This window comes from Sinohyriopsis cumingii, unplaced genomic scaffold (genome assembly GCF_028554795.1).
Source record: "Sinohyriopsis cumingii isolate HCF-2022 unplaced genomic scaffold, ASM2855479v2 utg000160l, whole genome shotgun sequence".
Lineage (NCBI taxonomy): Eukaryota > Metazoa > Mollusca > Bivalvia > Unionida > Unionidae > Sinohyriopsis > Sinohyriopsis cumingii.
In genome coordinates, this window is record NW_028315873.1 from 7,198,062 (window position 1) to 7,205,981 (window position 7,920).

The 7,920-nt window shown below is 33.1% G+C and overlaps 1 long non-coding RNA gene across 1 annotated transcript; it reads right to left on the reverse strand.

The window, feature by feature from the left end:
- Positions 1 to 1,074: 1,074 nt before the first annotated feature.
- On the reverse strand, positions 1,075 to 7,530 carry LOC149774709 (uncharacterized). Its single transcript, XR_016416726.1, has 3 exons — positions 7,430 to 7,530; positions 6,404 to 6,486; positions 1,075 to 1,691 (listed from the first exon to the last, which is right to left on the reverse strand). It is a non-coding gene; the product is annotated as an uncharacterized LOC149774709 (long non-coding RNA).
- Between the last annotated feature and the right edge of the window lie 390 nt (positions 7,531 to 7,920).

Below are 7,920 nucleotides of genomic sequence, written 5' to 3' on the forward strand. Positions count from 1 at the left end.
AGGCTATGAAACCTACTCCTAGTGTGTGATAAGACTAGTCAGAATGACAAACATAATATCCTGATCATTGATTGTGACAAAACTTAAACTATGTCCATGATCCAGATGTTACTTTCTAGGACACTGTCAAATTCAGATCTAAATTCCATAAAAGTATCATAACAATCACCATTTTGAAGGACACAACCGCAAGTATGCCCTATTGGCCTTTTTGAGTATGCCCTATTGGCCTTCTTGATAAGCCAGTCATACTGACAAATTCTACAGCTATACTGGGCACTGTAATGAGGTCAGACCCTGTGCAGAAACGAAGGAAAAGACACAAAGCCTTCAAATCAAGTTCTCTGACGTACCTCTTCAGATATTTTGAAACGTCATTAGTTTGGGCATTCAGAGATTCTGGAATCTGAAGCATCTGTACAACTTTTCTGTTACTCGGAATCAGGGTCGAGTAAAGATCATTGAGATTTTCAGTGCTGATGCAGAGTCCGTTCAGGATATCTCGCCAGCAGTCACATACATACATAGGTATTTGAATCATCTCCTTATGTGCTATTTTCAAAAGGACAGCCTTAAAATTTTCCCCACTGACCTTAGTACGGCATTCATGGGCATCCAGAGCATCCAACAAGTCTTCGAGACCAACTGATGAGAAGTCAGCGAATCCCTTCTCGAAAACATCTCTATCTGGCAGTGAGATAAACTGATAAAAATCCTCTAAAAACTCATTATTGGTAACATCAGTATCTTGAAAGAGACAGTGTTTCATGAATGTCTTTGCAAGTTTTATTGGCCAGTATCCAACATTTTGCCGTCCATATGCAAGCAAACGCCCAATTACCTTCCATTGTTCCATTCCAAAATCATGCCGCAGACTTGGAACCTTCACATCTCTGCCAACGGTGCACTTACAATAAAACGCCGTCCAAAATTCAGTAAACAAATCCTTCAAAACACCCCCTGTATATTTTGCTCTTTCTTTCTCTCCATTTGCCAAAATGCGGGTGACGATAAGATGTCTATTTAAAATACTGGGATCTTTAAAGTAATTACAAAGTTCTTGAAATTCAAAGGCACCTCTGTGAATGTCTATTTGCAAGGGTTCAGCAGGAATGAGTGGAGGAATATATGGCAGAGTATCATCGATATCACGAGCAATATTTGGTGAACTGGTATTCTTAAAGAAAATCTCAGTTTCTGAATCATCTAGAAAAGAAGATACAGAATGGACAAAATGATCATCTTGAACACTTGTCAAGGGTTCAGTCTCATTCTTTTCTTGCATTCTGAGTCCTTGTGTTTTGTTAAATAAACTCTATGAGTGGTTTATCTACAGGTTCAGCCAGAGTAGGTATTTGCCTCATCTCTTTGATGCTTTTATACTGTGGTGGAGGATTCTTTTGCTTTGATGCAAGATAAAGCCTAAAGATATTCATCCCTTTCCTGTCATACATCTCGCCGAGTTTCTTTGCATTCTGTCTTTTCCTCAGAAAAATCTCTGACTTCAAAATCCAAGTCCTCTATCGATCCATTTGGGAAAGTTCCATTAGGGAAAAATAAGGACTTTGATACCTCAACTTCTTTAATAGTGGACTCTTTACATATGTCTACTCAGCAACCGTGTCACCTATATGGGGCAGATATTTGGTCAGTGTCATGTCATCTGCAACCTCAATAACGTACCTGTCAAGCTGAAAGACAAAATCTCTGTAAGTGAAGATGCAACTCTATGGTTGCAAACTAACAGAAAGAAGCAACAAAGAAAAATCAAAGAAACAAATTTATTTCCATAAGTTACCAACAGATAAATCTATTTCAATAAGTTACTAAGTGTAAATTCAAGAGGAACTGATAGTATTGTGAATTAAATATCAAATAATTCTAAAAGTTCTAACACAAGTCCAAAAGTATATAATGCTCCGAATGAAATCCAATACTGAATATGATGATGTACCAGAATTTCTGAATGGGTTTATGAACTAAGTCTTAATGATATAATCCAGAATGGCTTTCAATGAATTGTTATGTATATTTAATTTATATTGTGTGCTAACATTTCTCCATGATTACATGCTATATATATCATTTGTGTGATTGACCTTGGTCAGGTATTGAGCTTTAGCGTCTTGATATTCTGGATACCACATATTACATAGCTAATATTTATCTATGATTTTAGATTATACATTAGGATCATTATTAATTGGAGGTAAACATTGTTGCATACATTGAGTTTAAGGTTTATTTTCTAAATAGTTTAAATAGAAATGAAGAATGTTCTGGAAGCAAGACATTTATGAATTTGTTGCGAAGTTCATCATGTCATAGCTTTTGCTAATGCTGTTGTTTTCTTCAAAATTGCTTATTCATACCGTGACATCCAAAATGGAATCAGTCTTACTGTTCTGTTCAGTTTTTAATCTGAGAGGATTTATTCATTTAAATTATTCACTGAAATTACAATGTGCTTTTTGATTTTTGGACTAAATCACTGTTTTGGAATTACTGTCAATTCATTCAAGGACAATTTGGATTATATTGTTATGATACATCAGAACTGTTAGCACATTCGATAATGGCATATCAGCACTTTAAAAACGAGTTCATTCAGAACACCACTGGAATTTGTTTGGAATACTCAATACTTTTGGACTTATGGTAAACAATTTCAGGACTATTTGGGAATTAATTCACAAAACTAAGTTCTTTTTAAAAATTTTACTTTTTATTTAATGGAAATAAACTATTTGTTTAATTTTTTAAAAACGTTGATTTTCACTCTTTTCTGTTCTTTAAATTAAGACCAGAGTTGTAACAGAATTTACAATAATCACAATATAGTGTTTTAGCCCAAAGTCAGCGAGCACTTTGTAATTCCAATGAATAATTTAAATAAATGATTCTTCCAAAATTATACTGAACACAAAATGTAATGATTCCACAATGGGAACTTAGAACATGAATGAATAATTTAGTTTACCACAAACTTATATAATTTCACTTGACCTAAGACACAATAACATGACCTGGATGCAGCTCATATGTTCTCTTCCAGAATATTCTAAGTTTGTAAAAAAAGATTAGGCCTTAAATTCAATTTTAAGTAAAAATCGTTTAAAAATATGACGATAATCAGGTAAGCAAAACCTACTCTTCCCTCAATCAAGGCTGATAATTACTTTTGATTAAAATTACACTGCAAGTTATTCCCTATAATTCCTTAATATATTTTAAAATCTATGAATTCAAAATAATGTAACATAATCAAATTTAAGTGTACAAGTTCCAGTCCAAGAACCCAAGTTATCATCTTATTCACACCAGAAAATGGAACATTTACATACAGACTATTTTTATAATAACTACACATGTATAAGCTACTTGTAAAACAAGAAAAGAAAGAAGTCCTCCATATCATAATACAAAATAAATCAATTTTAATAAACACAGTGTGCATCATAACAGCAGTGTAAAATATACTTGTCTATATGATGATATCAATCCTTTACAAGAGCTGATTTCTCAATTTAGAACCAAAACACAAAAACTTTGAAACACTTGTAATAAGGACTTATCTTCTGACTAGACATTAGATTTGTAAATTTATCCACTGAAGGATTCATCAAAAACATTTCATTATGATATTTCCAGCTTAAAGTAGTATTAGAAAATGAACAGTATATATGAATTTGAAAGATTTTGTAAAAGATATCGCCGTGAATAATGTTGGTGAATGCAGTCAACACCCACTGAGTACACTTTATATGTTCAAATATGTAAAGTACTGGACTAAAATTATAAATACGTATACAAGTAGATATCCTTTCCAACGTTACATTATGTTAAATAATTTAAATGATGTCAGCAAAATCACAGGAGTCAATAAGGTTAAAAATGTCTTATTTTCTCATGGCATGGCTATGCATGGATAGATATTATAAACAGGACAAGTCATTACTGGAAATTCAAAACTGTTTCAAATCAAAAGTGCATTTTTCAGAAGAAATACTTGCATTGTTTTCAATGTTCTAAGCACAGCTTAAGCATTGAAAGAGGAAGACATACTAAACAGAGTTTGCAAACTATGTCTTTAAAATAAGTAGCAAGTGTGTAGAAGATGAATACCATTTTCGGTGTATATGGACTTCTTAAATTGTTTAATATATTGTTCTGATTTTCATATAGATCTGTTTGGCTTTGATAATATGTTACCAAACTTATCAACCATTTTAATTTGATATTTTGACTCTGAACCTCAGTAAGGTCCATATTCCCACCAAACCTTGACAAGCTCCATGTTCCCATTCAAGCCTAATCCCCATGGTAAAGTTATGCCCCAAACCATGATAAATGCTGAACAGAAACAGGATATATAGCCAACTACAAACCTTTGAAAAGAATGCACAATAAAGTAAATAAATTTAAAAATCCAAAATCATTAAAACTGTTCTATATTGGTTTTGTTCTGTAATATATTTGTACATTGTATATATATACTTTGGAGTGTAAAGCCTGACACTAACCTAGCTTCTCAAAACCCAAAATATAACTTAGGTATGTAAACATAATACTCCTCAAACCTCATAAATGTAACCAATGAATGGAAATGCAAGATAACATAACTTATCACATGTCTAAAAATAACTTATGTATGGAAATGCAAGACAGCATAACTTCTCAAAACTCGTAAATACAACTATAATACAAATATAATCTGAGGAAATGCAAAATAGCTTCACTTCCAGAAACTCATAAGTTAGTATAACCAATGTGTGGAAACAGAAAATAATCTCACTTGTACCAACTTGTAAGTATAGGTCCTTTCCACACTGGTCATTTGCCTACAGCCTATTTGTGTTTGTTCTGTCTTCCATGGAAACTTTTGCTTCAAGTCAGACAACTTTGTGTTGACAACAACAGCATATTTATGTGCAAACATTTCATGCCTGTTACCTTAACATCTAACCTCTTTATTAGTTGAAAATGTTCTCAGTGCGCTGCATGTTTGGATTGTTCCAAGACAATCCATAAAAAGAAAAGATTTTGCTGCACATAAGAAAGCGTTTACTCTTCATCTTAAAAGATTTCTGAAAGAAAGTAAATTGTCCCAAGCAATTTAAAACAGAAAGGACACATTTTGAAGTATAATCAAATTACAATAAAGGTGAAAAAGACACCTACCACCATCAACTGCAAGTTTATTACAGTCTTTTTCTAAGTACTTAAAATCACTGACACTTGATAAAACGTTCATCTTTAGCCCAAAAATGTGTCTCTGATATTACTGTCTCCTTCAGTTTAGCTCCATGAAATATTAAATATACCGTATTAAACTGAATGCTAATCCAACATTTATCCATGTGGGCAAACCCTGAGGTTGCTGAATGTTATCATTATGATCTTTGTTAAATACATATATACATATTTTTTCCAGTAGTGCATTTAAATTAGAAACTGGGACTGATGAACAGATGAAAATATGGGTCAATGCAAAGATGGAAGGACAGACAGGTATAATTTAATGACTTATATTCTGAAAAACACTGGGAATTACATTGCAAAATCCAGTCATAGCCAGCAAAATAATCAGCTCATCTACATATAAGTCAATGACAAATAATCCAACCAAAATTAGTTTGCTGATCGCAAATGGCTTTGCCTGACCTTTGCTTAATCTTCCTCATGAAGTTTTTGACAATGCAAAAACTTATAATTCCTTAAAAGTTGAAAGTTTTGCAAAAAAAGAAGAGAAAATAATTCACATATTGGTAACAGTCCCAAAATCGTATCACATCATTAAATATGCTAGCTGGATTTAATTTGATATAGCCTAAGATTTTCACACAACCTTGCTAAACTTTTAGCTTCTTCGGAAGACAAATGAAAGCACGAACAGACTGGACAAATGAAGATGCCACCATTGCAAGTAGTGATGACATAACAAAATAAAGAGTAAAGCCTGAAAATCTAAAGAGCTCATCTACATATGGATACAAATTATCAAACTATGTTTTGGGTTTTGGACAATCTTACTGACAAACTCCTCGGGATGGACAGACAGAACTGCAGACAGATATTCAGATGCACAGTCGGATAATCAAATGGACATGACAAAATTAACATGCTCTTGCTGTCATCAGTGGGACATAAAGAAAGAAAATGATTTGTACAAACCTCACTAAATTTGCAAACCCTGGTAAAAATCTATGTGAACACATGGCACCTTGTGAATACAAATGTGTGTATATTGTGACATCTGCGAACATATACACAATCTGCAAAATTGTGTGCATGAGAATGGGGTACATTAGTAGAATCTCTGCATCAAATGTGTTGTTGCTGTGAATTCTTCATATTATTTTTCTTCCCCATCATGTACTATAGGATATTTTAAATGACAAACCTTATCCTCTCCCATTTTCTTCACAGTTTCTTCACTGATGCCCCTGTTGCAAAGAAACTGCCACAGTTCTTCATCCATAATGTCTGGAAGGAATGGCAATATATGTATATGTATTTCTCAAAGCAGATATTTAAAAAGAAATATGCACATTATTGCATAAGCTATTGGGTCATCTAAGATACACAGCTTATATACAGGGACGTCATTTAAATTTTTCGGGGTGGGGGGAACTTGATGGGTTTGTATATAGGCTACAGCAATTTTACAGCACATGCAAATTTTTTGATGGAATGCCCCCCCCCCCCCACCTTGATGTCCCTGCTTATATGTGGTCTGACAATTAAGATGATGCATTTACAAAAGTCTGGAGTCAAGACTTAGTAGTTTTACTATACATGAATACTGATATATTCCTACTGATATAGTTCTCGCTAGACACAGTAAAAGCATAACTCTTGCCATGGTTGATGCTGCCTTCTACGCATGTGTCAACAGTTTGAAAAAAGGGCGAACTGTCAATGGATATACAGGTGTTTTGTTTGAACAGGGATTAATATATAAAATGTGAGTGTTCTGAAGGATTTAATGGTACAAGCGCAAAGAATAGGGATTTTACTTACCATCCGCACAAGGGCTCATATCGTTGTTTACAATTGACCTGTCATACATGTACTATATAATAGTTATTAAGAATTGATCTGTCATACATATATTATATAATAGTTATTATATAGTACATGTATGACAGGTCATTTGTAAGCAACAATATGAGCCCCTGTGGTGTAAGCAATGTGTCAAATCAAACTTAGCTGTAGTAACCTCTTGCTAGAACGCAATTTTAAAATTTGACCTTTCCCATTTTTAATTTTTAAATGAAGATCTGATATTGTGTTAATATCACAAGGAAAATCAAGATCACTTTCCCACTATATTATTGTACATAATCTAAAACACGTGTGTGTGTGTGTCTGTGATAGATGGTGTAAAGGTAATGTCAGTAATAGGACCGGTATGCGGAGAACTCACCCCATGGAGAACTCACCCTGGGAGAACTCACTCTATCGTATCTGGAGAACTCGCCCCAGAGTGGTTGGAAAAGTCACCCCAAAACTTGTCACCCAGATAACCTTTTAATAACAGAATTAAATAATCTTTTATTTGATTCATATTTAGAATTTTATATATACACAATCACAAAAGAGATATTAACTGGTAATTATAGGAAGCAATATCATAGTAATATTTCTAAGAACGAAAGTAAGTCTTAATATAATCTAATGAATGACGACAGTATAGTGATTAAAAAGGATGATAAGTCAAACACTATTATTATTATGAATCAAGATGATTATGTTAAAGAAGTTGAACGTCAATTAAATGATTACAAATACTACAAACATATTATCGAAGACCCATCAATAAAAATTAAATAAAAAATTTCAACATGCATTAATGAGATTGCTAAAATTAATAATTCTGTATATATGAGGAATTTATACTTTCCCTCTTAACATACG